This window comes from Orcinus orca, chromosome 3 (assembly GCF_937001465.1).
Source record: "Orcinus orca chromosome 3, mOrcOrc1.1, whole genome shotgun sequence".
Classification (NCBI taxonomy): Eukaryota; Metazoa; Chordata; class Mammalia; order Artiodactyla; family Delphinidae; genus Orcinus; species Orcinus orca.
This window is the reverse complement of record NC_064561.1, coordinates 184,555,627-184,576,503: the sequence shown is the minus strand read 5'-3', so window position 1 is coordinate 184,576,503 and position 20,877 is coordinate 184,555,627. Positions and strand designations below refer to the sequence as shown.

General features: G+C 53.1%; 1 long non-coding RNA gene across 2 annotated transcripts; it reads left to right on the top strand.

Annotated features, from left to right (window-relative positions):
- Window positions 1-602: 602 nt before the first annotated feature.
- On the top strand, window positions 603-12,225 carry LOC117203068 (uncharacterized). Of its 2 annotated transcripts, none has more exons than XR_007476381.1 (3): window positions 603-1,116; window positions 2,930-3,040; window positions 11,853-12,225. It is a non-coding gene; the product is annotated as an uncharacterized LOC117203068 (long non-coding RNA). The 2 variants fall into 2 exon arrangements; XR_007476382.1 differs by having other exon boundaries at window positions 603-1,120.
- The last annotated feature ends 8,652 nt before the right edge of the window (window positions 12,226-20,877 follow it).

Here is a 20,877-nt window from a genome sequence, read left to right as displayed (position 1 = left end):
CTAAACCTGCATCGAATCCTGTCTTCATGACTTGCAGAGTGTCGGTCCTGCCCAGAGGGCCGAGAGCCGGGCTGCAGCAACTCCGCCCCAGAGCACCCGGAGAGGCCCCCGGAGCGGAGGGAGGACCTGGGGACGATGAGAACCCTGACCCCGCACCACACCCAGAGGGGACGCGTGGGAGAGGCAGGGGTGCCCAGGTCTCAGCAGGGGCCGGGGGCGATGGGCGTGTGTCCCCTTCCTCCCGAGGGGCCGCCCCCAGCAGTGGGACCCGCCCTCCTCTCTCTTCTCTTTGGTGCTTTACTTCCCTCCCTCTCGGCTTCCAGGGCTTTCACAGCAGGGACTGTCTCCCCGATGTCCCTGCGCCCACCGAGCGCCCTACACACACTAGGGACCGACACACGCCGGCGGGGCGAGCGGTGAGCCGTCAGGGCAGGGGACGCAGGAGCTCCGAGCCTCGTACAAACTCTGCGGGCACGGCAGGCTTGGGGGAGCAGGCTCGCCGGTCTGCCGGCCTTTCTGCAGGAGCCGGAGCCTGGGAGGGCTGGCCTGCCTCACCTGGACAGGTGACGTCGCCCACCGCCGGGCCAGGTGAGGCAGGAGTGCGCCCCGTCTCCTCGGAGACACAGGGACGCCACACTGGGACTCTGGGTGGGTGAGGGGGCTCCTGAGCAAACTGTTCACCTCCTGAGCTCTAATGAACCGGGGGAGAAACGGGGGCCCAAAGGAGATCAAAGGTTGAGACAGATGGTCCAGGCAGCGGCCACATCAAACAGCCTGTCAGCTTTGTCCACTGTTCAGCCCACGTGGGCCAGGGACTCGAGTTTTGCCTTAATTGACTTAACATGGTGTCATGGAGATGCTGACAAAGAGTGAGTTCCTGGCCAGAGCTTAAACTTAAGAGCGGATTTCCAAGGAGGCCTGCGTTCTCCCCTCCGGGGACTCTGGGCAGAGGAAAACAGGAAGGGAGGCCGAGGGCCTTTAACGCGGTTGGATTCTGCCCTCCTGGACCACCAGAGTCACGAGATGAGATGCAACACCGACAGGTACACTTTAAAGGAGCTTGTGTGCTTTCCGGAGTGACGGGGGTCTCATCCGGAGCCAACGGCTAATTCTCAAGTAGGTCGGTGTGATGAACACTTACAACTGACCTCTTATGCATTTTAACATGTAGCTCATCTTTTTAACAGACTTTTAGTGAATACTCATGCACAGGAGGCCCTGAACTGAAGTTTCTAGAAAAGGCCCAACTGGGAGAAGGGCTTGTTCTAGGAAGTAGCGTAGCCTAGAGCGGACCTTTAGACAGCATGTCGCTGGGCGTTGGGCAGACTCTTCTCTGAGCAAAGGGAACTTCTTCCCTTAGAACAGTGAGGACAGACGTCCTTCTGTCCTTCTGGGCACGAAGCTGTGTCATGACTGCAGAGGTGGAGAGGGCATGGTGGCCTCCTTCCAAAGTGTTTCGCAAGCCTCCTCTCAAGATTAGACCCTGGGCCGCTGGTCAGGTTTCAAATCCTAACTGGAAACAGATTTGCTTTCTCGGCTTTGATGAAGTTCTGCTGTTTTGTGCGGCTTTGAAGCTTATTTTTTTGTCCTTAAATTGCATTAATTATTTTTGAAGTTTATACTTGTGTTCACGAAGTCTCTGTGAAGGGCATAACATGCGTGTAGGTTCAAATAATTCAAAGGGATGTGTCTAATAGTTACTTTTAATTGGTAGCAGGGGACGGCATCCAGCTTACTACAAACCTGCATGCTATGGTTGAGAGCTAATTAAACTTGCCCTTGAAGCTGGAATTCAAAGCCTCACTCGTGGCCGAAGTGGTATTATCCGGGGAGAATGTTTGTTTCATAATTTGAAACAAGAACCAGGATCTTGTATGAGGCCCAGTATTACTTCCATATGAGGGGGCTGGACGGAAGGACAGAGTGGACCCCTGACTAGTGCCTCTGCCCTGGGGGCGCTGGCCCCTGCACTGGGGGCTGCCCTGCCCTGGGCCCAGGGTGCAGCCCCCTGGTGAGGCTGGGAAGCCATGAACATGTCTGTGTGCCATGTCCACGCAGCGACGTGAAAGCAGGGGCCCAGGGGATGGGGTGCGCCCATGGTGCAGGCTCTGAGCAGAAACCGAAGGCCTGTGGGACGCGGCCCGGAGAACTCCTATCCTGGGGGCAGGACAAGTGGGTTGGGCTGGAGGAAGCTGGGGAGGGCGGGCAATGACCTGGGGCTGCAGGCATTTTGGGGACTCTAGCTCCTACCGGGAGGGAGGAGGGTGGGCATGGGGGCTTCTTAGGGGGTGGCTGGCCTGGCTCTCAGTTCTAGGGATCCTTTGGCTCCCCATGGAGGATACACTATGGGGGGCATAAGAGCAAGACCTGCCAGGAGGCTGTGGCCAGTGCCCAGGGCGGCTGGATGGGGACAGGGGTGCGAGTGCCTGGGTCCTGGGTGGGTTGGCAGGAGAGCTGAGAGCATCTGCTCATGGCTGGGTGGAGTGTGAGGGGGCTGCCAGGAGAATCCTGGGGTTTCATCTGGAGCCCCTAGAGGAGGGACTGCCACTTCCTGAGAGCAGGGGAGATATGGGGGACACGTAATGAACGTGCTGGAGGGGCACCCAGAGTGGATGTCATGGAAATGCACATCTGGGGTCCCAGGGGGAGGAGCCAAGGGCATCACGTGACCACCAGAAGGACACATCCATGCATCGCAGTACAGAGACCTAGGCGCTTGAGCTCTGAGGCTGGGGACCAGGAGGAAAGGTCAGTGAGGTGAAGGGAACTGAGAAGAGGTGTCCAGCAACCCCAGGAGGCCTGGCACAGCCCTGTCAGCCCACCCAGGTTTTCAGATTTAGTGATGTATTTGGACGTTTCCTATCACTTCTTAAAGTTCAATTTGCTCTACGTTTTCTCATTCATTTTTCTTGTTTTTGCCTTTATTCAGATTGATAGCAAATGCTCACTCGACCAGAGGAGGGTTTAGTGGCTCTCAGAACCCCTGGTCTCCACGTCCTGGTCCCTCATCTGTTGAAACTACTGGGAGTTCTTGTTCTGGGTTCGTACATACGTGTGTCCATGTTTCTTTTCTTTGGTCTTAGTTTTTTCTTAAGACAACAACAAACTTTATAAAGTTATAGCTTTAATCTTTCTTTTTTTCTTCTCACATCTCTTGCAGCTTTTCTGGGTTTGTTTCTTTACATTTTGAGGTTTCCTCCAAAAATGTTTTCATTGTGGGTTTTGTTGGCAAATCTTTTGAGACCTTGTAGGAATAGCTTTATTATGCCCTCAAAATAGTTTGTTCTTTCAACTACTGTGTACCTACTATTTCTACTTTCTTCTTTTTTCAGGGTATTTTTTTCTTTTTCCTATTGCTAATGTCTTCCTTTACTTTTAAAGCATATTTGTCATACTTATTTGAGATAATCTGTCCTAACACTTCTGCTTCAGATGTTATAAGCTCCCTGGTTTGTGGCTCTCTCTTTGTGATTTTTAAACTTCTTTGGTGTTTAGATTTCTTGACTCACTTCCCCCTAGAAGTGAATTAAGTGATCTTTGGAGGAAAATACATCATCCAAGACCTCTGTTTCCATGCATGGTATCCACAACACCCTCAAACTTTCCAACCATACCAAGGACCAAGTGGCCAAAAACCTTGGGACAAAAAGACAATGTAAACAGTATCGAATGTGAACAGGTGCTGGACTTGCCAGATGTGGATTTTAAATTAACTGTTTTTAACCCTTCCCTGCCAGTTTTAAACAATTAAATTAACTATTAATATATAAACAGAAATATGACAGGATGACCAATTTCACAGGAGAACTGAAATCGTTTTTTTAATCAATGGAAATACTAGAGCTAAATCTACATTAATTGAAATTAAGTACTTGAAAGGTGGATTTAGTGATGGGTTAGAGCACAGAACAGAGGTCAGTGAACTGGCAGAGAGGTCAGCAGAAAATATCAAAAGGAGCATAAAAACACCTGAGATTTAGTGAAAAGCTATAAAATGCATGGATGGGAATCCCAGAAGGAGAAGAGAGAGAATGAGGGGCAGGAAATATTTGAAGAAACGCTAGTCAAGAAATTCCCAAGGCAATGGAAGACATCAAACCACATATTTGTGAAAATCTACAAACATGAAGCAAAATGGACACAAGGAAAGCACACCTGGGCACATCATAGTCCAACTGTCAAAAATGTAAATAAAGGGAAAATTGTTAACAGGGTTACAGACAGCTGACTTCTTCACAAAATGATGGAAGTTGGGAGAGAATTGAAGGGTATATTTAAAATCCTGGGGAAATAACAGCTCACCTAGAATTCTCTATCCAGTTAAAATGCTTTTTGAGAGTAAATATGAAGTTAAGATATATTAAAATGAACAAAAATTGAGAGAATTTGCCAATAGTAATTCTCACTAAAATAAATGTTAAAGGAAAATTTTCAGGCAGAAGGGAAATCTTGTTTTTTTAAAGAAAGATAATAGAGAAAATTGTGGAAAACAATAGAAAGGGTACATATGTGGGGAAACCCAGATATTGTATTGCTGCTGACTCACTGCAGCAATACAATATCTCGTAGAATTTAAATAAATGTAAAATTAGGGTACAGAAAGAAAAAAAAAAAGCTAGGATAGGTAAATGGGATTCAAGAGTTGAAGTGTGGTTGCTTTGTCCAGGAGGCTGAGTACTAACTCTAACATATCAAGGATGCATGGGGGAAATCATTAAAAGAAAAACAGAAATTGTATTTAGGGGAAATAATAGGAAATATTTAGATATTAGTCAAAATGTGTCAGAGAAAGATTTAAAAGGGACAGAGGAGACCACTACAAAGCAAACTGTAATATGGTAACTTTGACACAAATGTACCATTAATTACACCAAAAATAATTATTATTTCGTTAAATCATTAAAATACATTAATCCTCTAACTGAAGACAAAGATTGTCAGGCTGGATTACAAAAAACAAAACAAAACAAACAATTGTTCCTCCAAGTGACACATGTGAATGTGAGTACCTCAGCACGAAAGGATGGGGAAAGGTACACCACGCAAACAGACAAAAATCAGCGGAAATATGGAAGATTTGAAAATCATGATAGACAAATCTGACCTGGTTGACATGCACAGAGCCCTGCATCTAATCGATGACTGCAGTATACACTTTTTTCCAAGTGCACAAGGAACATTTACCAAAACTGATGACCTTTTGCATCCCTCAACAACTTTTGAAGTGTTCAAAACATACAATACTCTATGACCACATTGAAATTAACCTAGAAATCAGTAACCAAAAGGTACAAAGTGAGGAAATCCCAAATGTTTGAAAATAACATGATAAAGTTCTAAATGATCCATTAGTCAAAGAGAAGTCCCAGTGGAAATTAGGAGATATTTTGAATTGGATGATGATAAAAATATGAAGTATAAAAACTTGTGTGGGGCTTCCCTGGTGGCGCAGTGGTTGAGAGTCCGCCTGCCGATGCAGGGGACACGGGTTCATGCCCCGGTCCGGGAAGATCCCACATGCCGCGGAGCGGCTGGGCCCGTGAGCCATGGCCGCTGAGCCTGCGCGTCCGGAGCCTGTGCTCCACAACGGGAGAGGCCACAGCAGTGAGAGGCCCGCGTACCGCAAAAAAAACCCCAAAACAAACAAACAAAAAACTTGTGTGGCATAGTTAAAGCTATACTGAAAGGAAAATGTACAACTTTGGGGAATTTCCTGGCAGTTCAGTGGTTAGGACTCAGTGCTTTCATTGCCGTGGCCCCAGGTTTGATCCCTAGTCTGGGAACTAAGATCCCACAAGCTGCAGCCATAACTTTCAATTGCATATATTAGGCAAAATGCTGAATATCAAAGAAATAAGTACTTTACTCAAGAATTTGAGAAAATATTGCCAAAATCTCGGCTTCCCTGTGCACCGAGGCCGAACAGAAATACGGAGACAGGTTTTGGAGGAAGACAGAGATGGCTCTACTTTTCTGCTAGGCAGAAGGGAAGAGACAGCCGGCTAGTGCCTCAAAAACTGTGCGCCCCCTTGAAAATCAGGGAAGATTTTATATGTGGAGCTCGCAGTCCGGGGTATAGGATGAGGATCAAAGTAGTGAAGGTCTTGCATTCCTCCTTTCCTTTGCATTATTTCAAAACAGTCATAGCTGGCATCAGGCCGCCTGGTAATTGGGGTCCGGCAGTCTGGTAATTGCGTCCGTTTGCCTCTGGTTTATCGGCTGGTGACCTTGTTTCTGAAATGCAAATAGCATAGGGGGTGATTCGTTATGAGGGGCGTATAGAATGTAAGTGCTGGACATAATAAGGTTAGGGAGTGAGAGGCAGGGGATGTAACTCACACAGAGTCAGGGGTGATGGGTGCCGAATGTAAATTACATAGTGTCAGGGAGTGAGGTTAGCTTGGTAAAGTACAAATCTAGTTACTACAAATCAGTGACGGTTAAAGTAAAACAAGGAGTGATTAACTCTTTCAGGCCAGGCTGTGTTTCTTCTCTAGCTGGTTTGCCGTTCCCTTTGTTTTCCTTGCTGTCAGGGAAGAAGAAAGAAAACTCTCACTTCTATTTACATTGCAACAAAAAATTAAACAATAACACTCAATTAGAAAGAATACAGCAATGATAAAATCAGCAATTAATGAAATATAAATCATACAGGAGAAGAAAATCAGTAGCCAGAGATTGTTTGCTTGAAATAGAATAATTAAAATGATAAACTCCTAGAAAGTTTAATCAAAAGGAAGATAGGGAGGCACAATTAACAGTGTCAAAGATGAGAATGGAGACATCACTAAGGATCCCACAGATATTGACTCACAAAAGGACGTGCTGAACAATTTATGCCAATAATCTTGACAATGTAGATAAATTGAACAAATTCTGAAAAATGCAACTTGCCTTAACTAATACAAGAAAAAAATTTAAGTCTAAATAGTCCTACTGGGGCTTCCCTCGTGGTGCAGTGGTTAAGAATCCACCTGCGAATGCAGGCGACATGGGTACAAGCCCTGGTCCGGGAAGATCCCACACGCCGCAGAGCAATGAACCCCGTGAGCCACAACTACTGAGCTCGTGCTGTAGAGCCCGAGAGCCACAACTACTGAGCCCGAGTGCCACACTACTGAGCCCATGCACCACAACTACTGAAGCCCACATGCCTGGAGCCCGTGCTCCACAACAAGAGAAGCCACCACAATGAGAAACCTGCGCACTGCAGCCAGGAGTAGCCCCTGCTCGCCACAGCTAGAGAAAGCCCGCAGGCAGTTATAAAGACCCAACGCAGCCAAAAATAAATTAATTTTTAAAAAATACCATAAATAGTCCTACTAAAAACATTCCCACAAAAACTCCAGATCCAGTTGGCTTCACCAGTAAATTCTTCCAAATGCTGTGGAAGAAATGACATCAGTCTTACACAAACTCTTCTAGGGAAGAGAAAAAAAAGAGGTGATACTTCACAACTTGATTTAAGAGAACAGAATGACCTCATTATTCATATCTGACCACAAGGTCATTGCAAGAAAGAAACATTACAGCAATCTCTGACATGAGCATGGACACAAATGTGCTTTAAAAATTAGCAAGTCACAGTCAACTGTGTATGCAGATATACACCATAGCCAACTGAGGTATAATCCGAATATGCAAGAATGGTAAAACATTCGAAAAGAAATCAATATAAATCGTATGCAATCTAACAAGAAATGCTACAACATGGTTGAACCTTGAGGACACTGTGCTGAGGGAAATAAGCCAGTCACAAAGAGACAAATACTGTGTGATCCCACTTACACAAGGTACCTAGAGTCATCAGAGAAATGCAAAGTAGGTGGTGGGCGCCAGGAACGGGGGGGGAGGGGCTTACCATGTAATGGGTACAGCGTTTCAGTTTTGCAAGATGAAAAGAGTTACGGAGCTGGACGGTGGTGACGGTTACACAACAGTCTGAATATATTTAATACCACTGAACATACACTTAAAATCATTAACGTGGTACATTTTATGTCATGTGTATTTTACTAACATTTTTTTATTTTTATTTTTTATTGTTTTGGCCACGCCATGTGGAATGCAGGATCTTAATTCCCCGACCAGGGATGGAACCCACGTCCCCTCCGCAGTGGAAGTGTGGAGCCTTAACCACCGGACCGCCAGGGAAGTCCCAACTTTTTTTTAATTGGAAAAAGTAATAAGGGGAAATAGCTATGGAAAGAGAGTAAATTTTTAAAAATCAGAATTGATTATTGTCAAAATCAATTTAAACCTCTGTCAGATGGAAAACTTTATAGAAAAATATACTTTACCAAATGGAACTTGAAGACATATAAACTTTAAATACACCACTTTCCATGGACAAAAATAGTGGAATTTGTCAAAGACCTACCTCTGAAAAAAGCACCAGACCTGCCCTTTAAGCTGTTTTAGCGCATAGAATAGGAATAGACAATTCTAGATTCTTTTTACAAATTGCATATAACGTCAAAGTCTGGAATGCATCAAAAATAAAACAGGCCAGTCTTGCATCATGAATATTGATGCAAAAGCCTTTTTAACATCTTAGCTAACAGAATCCAGCAACACATTAGGACCAAATGGGGCTATGATGATCAGATGTTAGAAGACCTGCAAATATCATAATACGTTCTCAATAGATGCTGAAAAGCCAACTGACATATTTCAAGGATAACTTGTCTCTTCTGTAAAAAGGGGGGGCAGACTTGTGTTTTCTTGTATAATATTTCTTGTATGTAAATTAAAGGAAGAAAACCTCTGGAAGCATGCACAAAAAAGCGTTACAGCTGATTGCCTCTTGAAGGAATGGAACGGGGAAGGTTCGCAGGCGGGATAATTTTCACTACCTTTCTATGTGTTTATTAAACCATATGGATATATTATTCAGAACTGTTAACTAAATAATAGGTCAATTTATGCCAACTATGTAGACGAGAAAGCAACGAAAGGGAAGATTATCAACTAAACACCGATAAATTCAAGAACCTAAGTAAAACAAACTTTTCTGGGAAAATAAAGAATGCCACAATTAGTGTGAGAAGAAACCGAAAATGTGATAGTCCAATACCCACTGGAGAATTAGGGCTGCAATCAGAGACTTAGGGCCACCAAGGCCACAGCCCCCACCACGTCAGATGCGCTTTATTACCCTCTTCTATGGGACACGCAGCAGAGGAGCTGGTGCACTTCTCCAAGACCAGGAGCAATAAGGGTGACCTCCACCCCCACTGCGTTTCGAAAGAGCTTTGTAGGTTCCTGACTCCAAAGTAAAGGAGTTAGGAGTAGGTGGATGGTTGGATCATCTACAGCCAATGCACAGGATCAATCGACAATCTGACCTGACCCAGGAGAGAGTCAGTATTATAGTGTTGTCCTCTACCGGCAGCAGCCAGGTTTAGTAGGAACAGACTCTGCAGGGCTGTGACATAGGAAGAGGAGCCGTTCTTGCCGCTACTGACTCCGAGATACGGCGTGGCAATAAGGCAGGGGGCTGGTTTGCAAGGACGGGCAGGGAGAGCCAAAGTGCAGCCCCACACGTGGGACCAGCTCTATGCCAGATATCCATGGAGAAAGGATGCTCCGTCCGGTCAGAGGTGTGAACACTGGCTACTACCTGTGGCATCCCTGCCTCACACCGTATGCAAAAAAGGGGGAGCTGGAATAAAGCTCCAAAAGTGACATCATGATCCTTGAAGCTAACAGGAAAATGTAGGACTGTCTTCACAGTGCAAAGACCACCAACCGTAAGGTGAAAACCTGCTGGGTTTGCCTGCGTCAAAGTTAGATGCGTGTGTTCCGTGGAGGGTATTGCAGGCAACACTGTGGATGAGCAACAGGCGGAGGGGAGCCGTTTCCATCGTCAGAAACCTGCCAGGGTCTCTGCCCTGAAGAACCCACCAGAGCTCCCGCCCACCACCAGGCAAGGGGGAGCCAGGACTGGGGCAGAGGAGGTGGGCGGGCGATGCACAGAGGGGCACTCAGGTGAGTGAGCAGCCTCACCGTAACGGGGAGTGGGGGCAGGCAAGGGCAAGCAGCAGGCCGTCACTTCAGCCCACCAGATGGGGGGAGAAGGCGGGGTGCTGGGAAGCACCGCCCGGCGGGGGGACCGGCATCGCGGGCATCTGGAGAGCAGTGGAGAAGAACCTGGGTGACGGGCACTTACCCTGCCCCCGGGGCACCATCGGGGGATGCAGGCAGAGGGCCAGAGAGACGGGCTTGCCTATCACTGCTGCCTTCTCTGGGGAGGAGGATGGTGGTGGCCACTGGCTGAAGGTGAGGTGGTGCCTGACCCGCCCCCAGAGGCAGTGAGCGGGGCAGCCCTTCACCTCTGTGCACGTGGCAACCACTAGGCCTGCTTTTAAGACATGCGGCACCCAGGCTGCACCCCAGATGCCGTCAGTCACAGTCTCTGGGGCTGGGACCAGACACAATTTGTTCTGAAACCCCAGGCTATTCCAAACGCAGCAAGTTTGAGAACCAGCAAACCGGCTGTGTGACAATAGTGTAAATCTGGACGTAGCTTTAAAACAGTGTTAAGTTTAAAAAATCAACAATTATGAGTAAGATCATTGCAAATATCAATTATGCCACTAAAATCAGTTCAGGAAGCACCCTGTGTGTTCGCACGGTTCATACACAAACAAGGACATACCCAGTCACATTGCGGGACTACATGGAACTCGCTGGAGGAACAGGGCAGGGCATAAAGCAACGTAGCTGGACCAGAAGTGACCCACTGGAACAGCGCACGTTCCAGAAGTGAGAGGTTTGATGAACTCTGCACCCAAGCTCCAAAAGTAAGCAAAAGTCAGAAGTGAAACCATAAAGGATTAGAATAAAATACGGATGGGTATTTTTACATAGTGTAATCAACATATCGGTTTGGGCATAAGACATGAAGAAGAGGTCAGTGTTATTTTCAGTGTTAAAACCACTTTAAAAAGCTCCGTCTCTTCACACCCGACCTGAAATGCTGTCTCAGTCAACAGTGACTTCCTGAAATCCCGGAGTCCACTGCCGGCTTCGCACCCCTGCCACGCGGGGTTTCATGTATTTTAACATCTCTTAGGGAAAGTGACTCCTTCTTACTGTCTTTTTAGGACTTGCCTGGCTATTACTGGATTCTTTTCTCCAGATAGACTGAAGAATTATATTGTGACAAGTTTCCAACAACGACCATTGGGAGTCACTTTACAGGCCAGTTTGAAGGATGTTCACTGAACACTGCGGACAAGTGTCCCACCTTCTCACGTGGCCTCTGGTGTGTTTGCTTTACCCTTTGTCTTACTGAACATTTCATAAAGCTGGTACCACGTGCTGTTGAAGCCCGAATGAATGAACTGGATCCTTCCTGCACATCACCGCACACAGGTGCGGGGATGCCACACCACAGCCCCTGGGGCAGTTCCTGTGGCAGCCCCCGTAGCCCGGCCCGCACCTTCAGCAAACAGCCACTCGTCTCACTGGGAGGCGGTCAGGGCCGCCATGTCTGCTCGAGAGCCTGTCTTTGTCCACGAGGCCCCTGTGACGGCAGGAGGGGACACCGTGCTCTCAGGCAGGTTGTCCTGGGGACCTGAGTGCTGGTGAGTGAGTCAGGCTCAGAAACGAGGAGCCCACGTCCGCTCACGGGAAGCACGTGACTCCTCCCAAATCAAGTCGCATTTGCAGACAGTTGCTGGGACGGGGCGTAGCCCTCGAGCGGTGGTGAGGGCCCAGTGAGGTGTGGACCCGCCCCGTCCGGCCGGTCCACAGGGACCTGCGGGGTGGCTCCTGGAGACCTGCATTCCTTTCGTGCATTTGCTTTTCTTATTTTCATGCATTTATCAGTTGTTCCTTCCCTACAGCGAGGATGACGAGAGCAGTTCTCAAGCCGCTATCCGCTCTCCCCTGAATGGCCGTCAGCCGGGAAGTCGCGGGCTCTGTGGCCCGCATGGCAAACATCTGCTTTGTCCTTGTGGGCGCTGCCTTTTGAAACGGGAATAAGTAAAAGTTGTTCTGGTTCACTTGCTATACTTTCTTTTCCTCTCAACTTTGGTAGGAATTGTTTCTTCCTGCTGCCATCGAGCTCTAAAAGATGCCGTCAGAGGGAAACGTCAGCCCGCTCCCCATGAAAGCCACAGCGGCGTGAAGCGGGCAGAGAGGGAGGATCAGGCCAGAATGTGTCTGTAAAAACAGCCTAGTCTGAACGTTTTCAAATAAAGGATTCAATTGTGCGCCTGTATTCCTCTTGTGCCATCTTGGCTGGAGGGCCTCGTTAAAGCTTTCCTGGAAAACAATGCGTTCCTCCTCTCCGGAGCACTTTGGACGCCCCAGCGGCTCATAAAGGGCCCTCTGTGGGGCTGAGCCTGCGGAGGTGATGGGAGATGGGCCTGGGGGGGCACACCTGTCTCCCCACCCCCCCCAGCAGCTTCCACACCCCTCAGACCCTCGGGGTGGGCTGTGGGCGGCCGTGGACCCTCGGGCGTGGGGCGAGGCGAGGCCACAACAGTGAAATGGACCTGAGCACCCGAGTCGCGTGGCCTGGACAAACGCACCGCTGCCCGTAAGGGAAGTCTTCTCAGTAAGCGGTGTCCAGTCGACCGAGTATCTGCATGGGAGGGGAACACGGACCGTGAGCCACACTTCACATCAAAAACGAAAATAAGTTTGAAATGGATCTGAAAGGACACAGGAAAATAGCCTCATGACCCGGGGGCAGATTCCTCAAACCGGGCAGAGACAGCATGACTCAGAAGAAAAGAGGGAGGAACGGGGCAGTATGAAAGGTGGGAACGTCTGTGCATCCAGGACTCCAGGGAGGGAAGGCCAGCCCCAGCCCGGGAGACTCCGGGACACACGGGTCTGACGCGGGCGGCTGGAGCCCGTCAGGAGGGAGCTCACTCGGACACGAAGGCACATCCAGGGCTTTTCCAGGCGACAGCAAGGGGCTCCGTGTCCCATTAAGCCGGGAGACACAGCTCAGACCACAGCAGCAGACTCTGCGGAGGCCGCGTGGGTGGTGGAGCCCGAGGGGCAGGCACGGGGGCCGCGGGAGGGGAGAGTCGGGCCTCCCGCCGAGGCTGCACCCGCAGCGGGTGAGTTCAGGGCCTGGCCACCCCCGGACGGGAGCTGCACCGACCAGAAGCCAGAGCGGAGAGCGGCCGCTCCCGGGTGGGGGGTGCAGGGGGGGGGGCGCAGCCCTCGGTGAAGGCAGGGATGGGGGCGGGCACCGCTTCCGTCTCGGGTCAATCCAGCTGCACGTGGGAGCCGCCCTCCCAAACGTTTACCCGCGTCGAACAGGAGAAACAGACGCACACTGCTTGCCGGTCCTGCCCCGAGCACCTTCACTCCCGAGGAAACCACGCGTGTGTCTGGGGGCGGAGCCCTCCGCCCGCACCCGAGTGAGTGGGCTGCTCCTGGCCCTGAGCTCTTCCCTCGGGTGAAAAGGGATTGGGAGATAAAAACACACGGTGAAGACGTTCTCAGGGGCACTCAACCACCCGTTTCCAGATTGGGGCTCCCAGGGCCACGGGCAGCCGAGCAATGCCGCCTGCTGTGTCTGGGCGGCCGCGGTGTCTCCCGTGCAGAAAGAAGCAGCGTCTCACCCTGAAAATGGCTCAGTCCACACTGACGCTCGCTGTACACTCTGTCTCTGTCTCTCTGTATCTCTGTCTCTCTCTGTATCTCTCTCTGTCTCTCTCTGTATCTCTCTCTGTCTCTTTCTGTATCTCTCTCTGTCTCTGTCTGTCTCTGTCTCTCTGTATCTCTGTCTGTCTCTCCGTCTCGCTCTCTGTCTCTGTCTCTCTGTCTGTCTCTGTCTCTCTCAGCCTGGGCAGGGCTGAGTCTGCTCTGGGCGCTGCCGTGAGGGTGTGGGTGAGAATGGGAATGAAATTCAGCAGGAAGAATCCATGATTCCCTGAAACTCCTCAGAGGAACTTGTGGTCCCTGGGAAGAGGTGGCATCAGGCATCCATGCACATTTCCCAAGGTCACCTCTGCGCCCATCTGAATATCCGTGCATCTGAATGCGGGATGCAACGGGCAGAACCCACAAAGACCTCTGCGTTCTAATCCCCGGACCCGGGAGCAGATACGTTAGGCTATGTGGCAAAGGGGGATTAAGCTCTGACCAGCTGGCCTCGAGGTGGGGGTGTGATCCTGGGTCATCGGGGTGGCCCGGTGCAGTCACAGGGGTCCTTCTGGGGTGGGGGGAGACGGAGAGTCAGAGGGTGCACTCAGCTGCGATGCCGGCTCTGAGATGGGGAGGGCTGTGAGCCCAGGGCCACGAGGGGCCTCAAGAAGCCGGGAGGGATGGGAATGGAGTCCCCCCTGTAGCCCCGGGGGTCCGGCCCCCTGCATACCTGGAGCGGAGCCCAGTGAGACCTGCTTTACTTGTGGCCTCCGGAGCGGTGGGGCAAGAGATGTGACGTTCATACCTGGTCACCAAGGGCTCGGCCACACAATCCGTCAGGATGGGGACCTGGAGGGGGGGAGGGGCAGGGGGAGGGGAGGCCACGGGGGAGGGGACAGAGCTGAGCCCTCCTCCTCCCTCAGGATCCTTTCCCCGGTACCTTCCCCAGGGGCCCCTCCTGCCAGGCCGCAGCCCAGTTCCCAGGGAAGGTCAGGGTCTTGGTCTTCAGGCACAGCCCGGCCCATGGGCAAGGGGTCGAAACAAGCGGCTGCCCTACCGTTTCCATGCACTCTGTCCTCCTGCGGCCCCTAACGTCTCACACACACATCCACTTTGTGTCCAAAATGTTTTGCAGTTGCCATAGACACGGGGCCTGTGGTGGCTGGTGCGGGAAGCTGCCCCTCGGGGCTGCCCTGCCTGATGTCCCCCGTGACCCCTCGCCTGCCCTGTTCTCCCGGGGGATGTCAGACGGCCCGACAGTGTTCCTGGGCGGAGCGGCAGCTTCCCACAGGGCCGCAGTGGGCGGGAAGGGCAGGGCTGCACGGTGATGCCCACTCCAGGCCGGAACTCTTGCTTATGTTCCAGAGCCTTCTGTTCATCCCCATCCCTCTCTCAGCTCCAGCTGATGCAGCTGGAGGGCGGGGGGGCGCGTCCCCATGAGGGCAGGGGGCAGAGGGCACGTGGGATACTAAAGGGGATGCAGACAAACCACGTGCCCACGTGTTCACACAGCCAAATGTGCAGACAGCCTGCGTTCCCCAACTGATGCTCGGGTAAGCCGGGTGTGGCCCCCCTGCAGCGGGATCCCCCAGCCGTAAAGAGGGACGGGCTCTGGCGAAACCCCGTCATGGGTGAGCCTTGAAAACGTCGTGGAAGAAGCCAGACACACATTCCATGACTGTGAAATGTCCGGAACAGGCCAATCACAGAGGCAGGAAGTGAGTGGCTCAGCGCTGCAGGGGCTGGGGGAGGGGGTGGGGAGAGGCGGGGCTTCTGTTCGGGATGATGAACACGCTGTAAACTTGGATCCAGTTGATGGCTGTGCAATTCAGTGACGAGACTGAAACCACTGGAATATACACTTGAGATGGGTGAGTGGTGTGACTTGTGAATTATATCTCAATAAAGCCATTAAAATTTAAGAAGACCTCTGAAAATAATAATGTTCCCACAAGTAGAAAAAAATTAATGTAACATTTTTCGGTAGATTTTAAAAGATTGAAACAGTATATGCTCAGTGTAGAAAAAATTTTAAATATAGAAAGCTACGAAGAAGGACATTAAAACTACACCTAGGGCTTCCCTGGTGGCACAGTGGTTGAGAGTCCGCCTGCCGATGCAGGGGACGCGGGTTCGTGCCCCGGTCCGGGAAGATCCCACATGCCGCGGAGCGGCTGGGCCCGTGAGCCATGGCCGCTGAGCCTGTGCATCTGGAGCCTGTGCTCCGCGACGGGAGAGGCCACAACAGTGAGAGGCCTGCGTACCACAAAAAAAACCACCAAAAAACAACCACACCTACACCTTTCAGTGTAGGTACCACGTGTTTTCTGGTTTTATGTCTGACTTACTCATGTAAAATTACGAGTGTCTCCTGTGTCATCAGAAAGTTTCTCCGACGGCATTTTTACGTCTGCGTGGGCGTTCGTGCTCCGGTCACCAGGCTCCACCAGCTCGTCCCCACTCGTCCCTCCCAGTGTGTCCCAGGCCTTCGCTGCTGTCAGGACAGCCGTGAAGAACGTCTCTGGGCAACAATCCTTCTGTTCAGTGGTTCCTTAGAAATAATATCTAGAAGTAAAATTATGGAATGAACGAAAATGGACTGTATTTTAAAGACCTTTGAAGAAAAAAGGGAGCAAGCGTCCCCAGGCTGTGGGCTCCTTCGGGCTCTAGTGTGATCGACGGCACCTCAGTGAACCTGGTGGATTCTGGCCTGAGTAACGCTGACGTCTCTGACTGTCATTTGGCCACGGCAGACAGCGAGCCGGCTGTTTTCTGTGGAGCGACCTTACTGAGGTTAGAACACCAGCGGGGGTTAATGCTCTTTCCTCGCAGACAGCATCTGGCCGCTGACTCCCGGGATCTGCCTGCTTCTCCAGCCCCTGGCAAGGGCGTTTCCGGGACCCCAGTGGGACGCTGCGGGGAGCCAGGGCCGCCAGCTTGCCCGCGGCCAGCAGGGGTGGCCCCAGAGCACCCCCCGAGCAGGGCCACACAGACGCCCCTCCGGGGGCTCCCGTGCGTCTCACCTGGCCCTTCCCGGCCTGGGGGAGTGCGTTATCATCCTGAGATGGCCCGGAACTCACCCGGGGGCCACCCGGGGTCCGAAGCCAGCTGCACCCCCTTCTGCCCCCGGGGCTCCGGGATCATTTCCCTTCTCGGGCCTGGTCTCAGAGAAAGCTCCAGGGCCAGTGGCGGAGGCAGGGAGCCTGGAGCGCCAAGGCCTCCCCAGCAGGGCTGGGCGTGGGGTGGGGACCTCCTCCTCCGCACCCAGGGCAGTCACAGCGGCGCCTCCCCGACGTGCGTCTGGGTATTGCACCTGCTTTAGGCCAACAGTGCAACCCAGCAAAGGAAACCCTGCTGTGGGCACGACCCCTCCGTCCAGAGCTCGGTGTGCAGAAGCCCCCCTGGGGTGGTCTCCGGGGCCTCCGTGCTGGGCCCACCAGGTGGGTGTCCCCTCCGCGCCCTGCTCTGGCTGTTGAGGAGAAGCCAGGCCACACGCGGTTGGCCCCCAGCCACCTGGGCCCGAGCTGTCGGGGAGCACGTCTGTTCCCCACCACTGTTAGGAGTTCACTCTCGCTTTTGAAATTCAGGGGGAGGCCGTGACCTTTGGCTCTGATGTGCAAAGGGTCAGATGGCAGACGTGGGTGTCTGGGGAGGGGACGTGTAGCGGCTCCCTCTGTTCCTTTTTTTTTTTTTTTTTTTGCGGTACGCGGGCCTCTCACTGTTGTGGCCTCTCCTGTTGCGGAGCACAGGCTCCGGACGCGCAGGCTCAGCGGCCATGGCTCACGGGCCCAGCCACTCCGCGGCATGTGGGATCCTCCCGGACCGGGTCACGAACCCGCGTCCCCTGCATCGGCAGGCGGACTCTCAACCACTGCGGCACCAGGGAAGTCCTCCCTCTGTTCTTAAGGCCTGGAAGGCTTGATGATGTTGTGCACAGCTGTGTGTGCACGCGCACTTGTGTGTGTCTGCATGGGCACCACGGGCATGTGTGTGCCGTGCGTACACCTGTGTGTGTGCGTGTGTGCATGGGTGGGGGCAGGCGCTGAGCCAGCCCTGGGTGCCCCGGCTTCTTGCCCCTCGAGCCCTGTCGGCTGCTGCCCTGCTCTCCTGGCACCTGCAGGTGGGACAGAGCACGGACCAACGACACTTCCCGGGGTGAAGGGCGCGCTGGGGGGTGCAGTGTGGCTGCAGGGGAGGGGCCGGGTCTCCAGCGGGGAGGGAGGACTGACAGGCGGAGGGAACTGCTGAGATGGCCTTGTCCACAGGTTGGCCCCTGGCCTGGGGGTCCCTGTCCTCTGCTCAGGCCCCTGGTCTCCCTCCACACCACATACCTGTTGCCCTCTCAGCACGTGTGCAGCTGAGGGAAGTTTGGGGTAAAGGAATGAAAGAATAACATCTTTTCTTCCCTTCAGCTTTGCTTGGGTCTGGGCCGTTGGTGTCTTTACAGCCAGAGAGAAGCTCTGTTTCTCTTTCTCTTCACTGAAGGAAGAACACCCACCTTTCCCGGCGTGGCTTGTGAGGCTGATTTACAGAACCACCTGGAAAGAGAAAGGTCTGCCCGTGGGCTGTCCCTGCAGAGCCCCCGTCCCCCTCCAGGCTGTGGACACAGCACGGGGGCTGGGGGTCCAGGGTCCAGCCCCCGACGGTCAGAGAACCAGCCCAGCGCTGGGGGTGCGGTCGCCAAACGGAGGGTGGCGCCCAGAGCCCAGCCGCTGGGCTCGACGTCTGCCTGGTGCTGGTGAGACACTGGCCTAACCATCACCAGAGCCCAGCCGCTGGGCTCGACGTCTGCCTGGTGCTGGTGACACCGGCCTAACCATCACCAGAGCCCAGCCGCTGGGCTCGACGTCTGCCTGGTGCTGGTGAGACACCGGCCTAACCATCACCAGAGCCCAGCCGCTGGGCTCGGCGTCTGCCTGGTGCTGGTGAGACACCGGCCTGACCATCGCGGCCCTGCGTCGGCTGTCACCCTGGACATCGGCAGAGGATCTTGGTACTTATTCTTGTCATGCGTTTAAAGCCAAATGAATAAACCTGTACCCACCCAGGCCACGCAAACTCGGGTCCCATGCACTGGTCTAGAGGAAACCAAGCTCTCAAAACATCTCCTTGGCCTCTCTTTCTGGAATTGCCCCTGCCCCTTGGCCCTCCCTAGTGGAGGCTGCCCTGCCTGGAGCTGCAGGGCTAGTCGGTTACCTTAGAAGCAAAGTCAACTGCCTGAGCGCTGGCTAACCAGCTAACCAGTCCTCTGAGCGAGACTGCCCTGCAGCGGGATCCTTGCCCACCTCAACCCCACACGCAGTCCCCGGAACGAACGCTCCCGGGCAAGAGGGGGCCACACTCTGCCACACTTCAAGCCTTCTCCTCACACTTACAATTTTTAAAAGTTTTCCCCCATCTATTAAAAAAAATGTGTTTATTGTAGAAAAGAAAAAGTCCAGAACTGAAACAAAAGTCTCCCACCCCCAATAGAAGTAACTTCTGCTAACAATTTAATGTGTGTCTTTCCAGAGGTTCCCCACGCAAAGGCAGACAGAATGATTTTTGTACAAATAGGATTGTGGCAAAAATATGTTCTGAGACCAGCTGTGTTTTCTCTCAACAGCGAGCCCTGGACATTCTTCCTCACGAGCTGGTGCAGGTTCTGACCGTTTTAAGGGCTGCGTGGTGTCCTACCCGGTGGTGTGGTCACTGTGCTTCTTCCCATTGGCGAGCTTTAGGGCGTTTCCAACTATTTCATCTATTAAAAGCAGGGCTGCGATGAGGACACACACGTGCACATGCGCACACGTGTGCACCCCCAGGTGTGTCTGTAGGGGGAGGTCCCGTGGGCGGCGCCCATGCTTCTCCACGGAATCCTGGGCCTGACGAGGCCACCACGTTCCCGCTCAAACACCGCCCCGGATGAGCCCGCCTGCTGGGAGAAGGGGTCGCCAAGCCCTGAGGCCCCTTCCTTCTCTGTCACGTGTGTCCAGTGCCCGCCCAAGCCTCGAGGACTCATCACCGAGATCAACAGAAGCCCCTGGGGCTCGGCACTCAATGCAACACGGCCCTGGCATTAACAGCTGTCAGAGGCCAGCGCTGGGCCGTGGACGCAGCTTCTGAGAGGTGGACGGAGCGCCTGGCCCAGCCTGGGTCCTTCCAGGCCACCGTGAACATGGGGCTGAGTTGAGTTCACGGCGCCCGCAGGGACATTGAGGGGACCACCAGAACCGAACTCTGTCAGCCTCATTCGGGGCAGCAGGTCCCAGTCTGGACAGCCGCCATGACCGTGACCGCAGTGGCCCCGGGGCAGACCCAGCGGGTCTGAAGGGTCAGGAAGCCTTGAACTAGGGAGGCTTGGGCCCCTCGGTGGGACCCCCATGGCCATGCCCTGGGAACTCCTCAGGGCGGCTGAGAGGCCCACTCCCGGAGGCCTGGGGGCCCCGAGGATTCTGTCGAGGAGCCGGGTGGCCTGCAGTGCACTCAACCGGGGGTCACTTTGCTCCCCTGCCCCTTTCAGGGAGGAGGGGACACTTCCCGCAGCCTCCTCTTCAGGCCGACTGGCCACACAGGCCGGGGTCATCCTTTCTCTCTCTTCTGCCTCTTTCTGCAAATTCTTCTGGCCAGCACTTGCCCGGTGCTTCCCAGAAACCAGCCCCCGGGTGGTGAGCGCCCAGAACGAAGTTTTCCTGGGTCCCCGAGGAGGGGCGCTCCGGTGAAGGTCTGAGGGGCTCACGGGGAGGCCGGCCCTCCACCTGAGAGGTTCTACTTTCTCCAGGGGGACTGACCACAGAGAGGCAGCACCTCAGCGGAGGGTGTCCCCAAGGGCGTTTGACTGCACGTCCGGGACCCTGAGACCCTCTGCACACCAAGGGGGCAGCCTGCCCTGTCCCCTTGAACCTGGGGGATTCTGATGACCTCAGAGAACAGAACACAGCACAAGGGACACCCCACCCCCCCGAGCTCAGGCCCAGGCCGGAAAAGACCAACCTTTCCCCTGCACACGCCGAGGGCCTTGGGCCTCCAGCACTTCCAGGTGTCCCGGTGTCCGGAGGAGGGGATGTGGCACTTGGACCACCCACTCCTGGGGACCCCGTTCCGTCACCCCAGATGGAGAAACAAGCACAGGGGTAGCAGCTCGGACCACACCCTCGAGGTTCCTGAGAGAACATTTCAGGGGATCCGTCACACGTGGTTCCCACACGCCTCCCCCATCCAAGGCGGACGTCCACTTGCAAACTGCCCAGGACAGCTCCCTGCCCCAACCTGAATCAACCT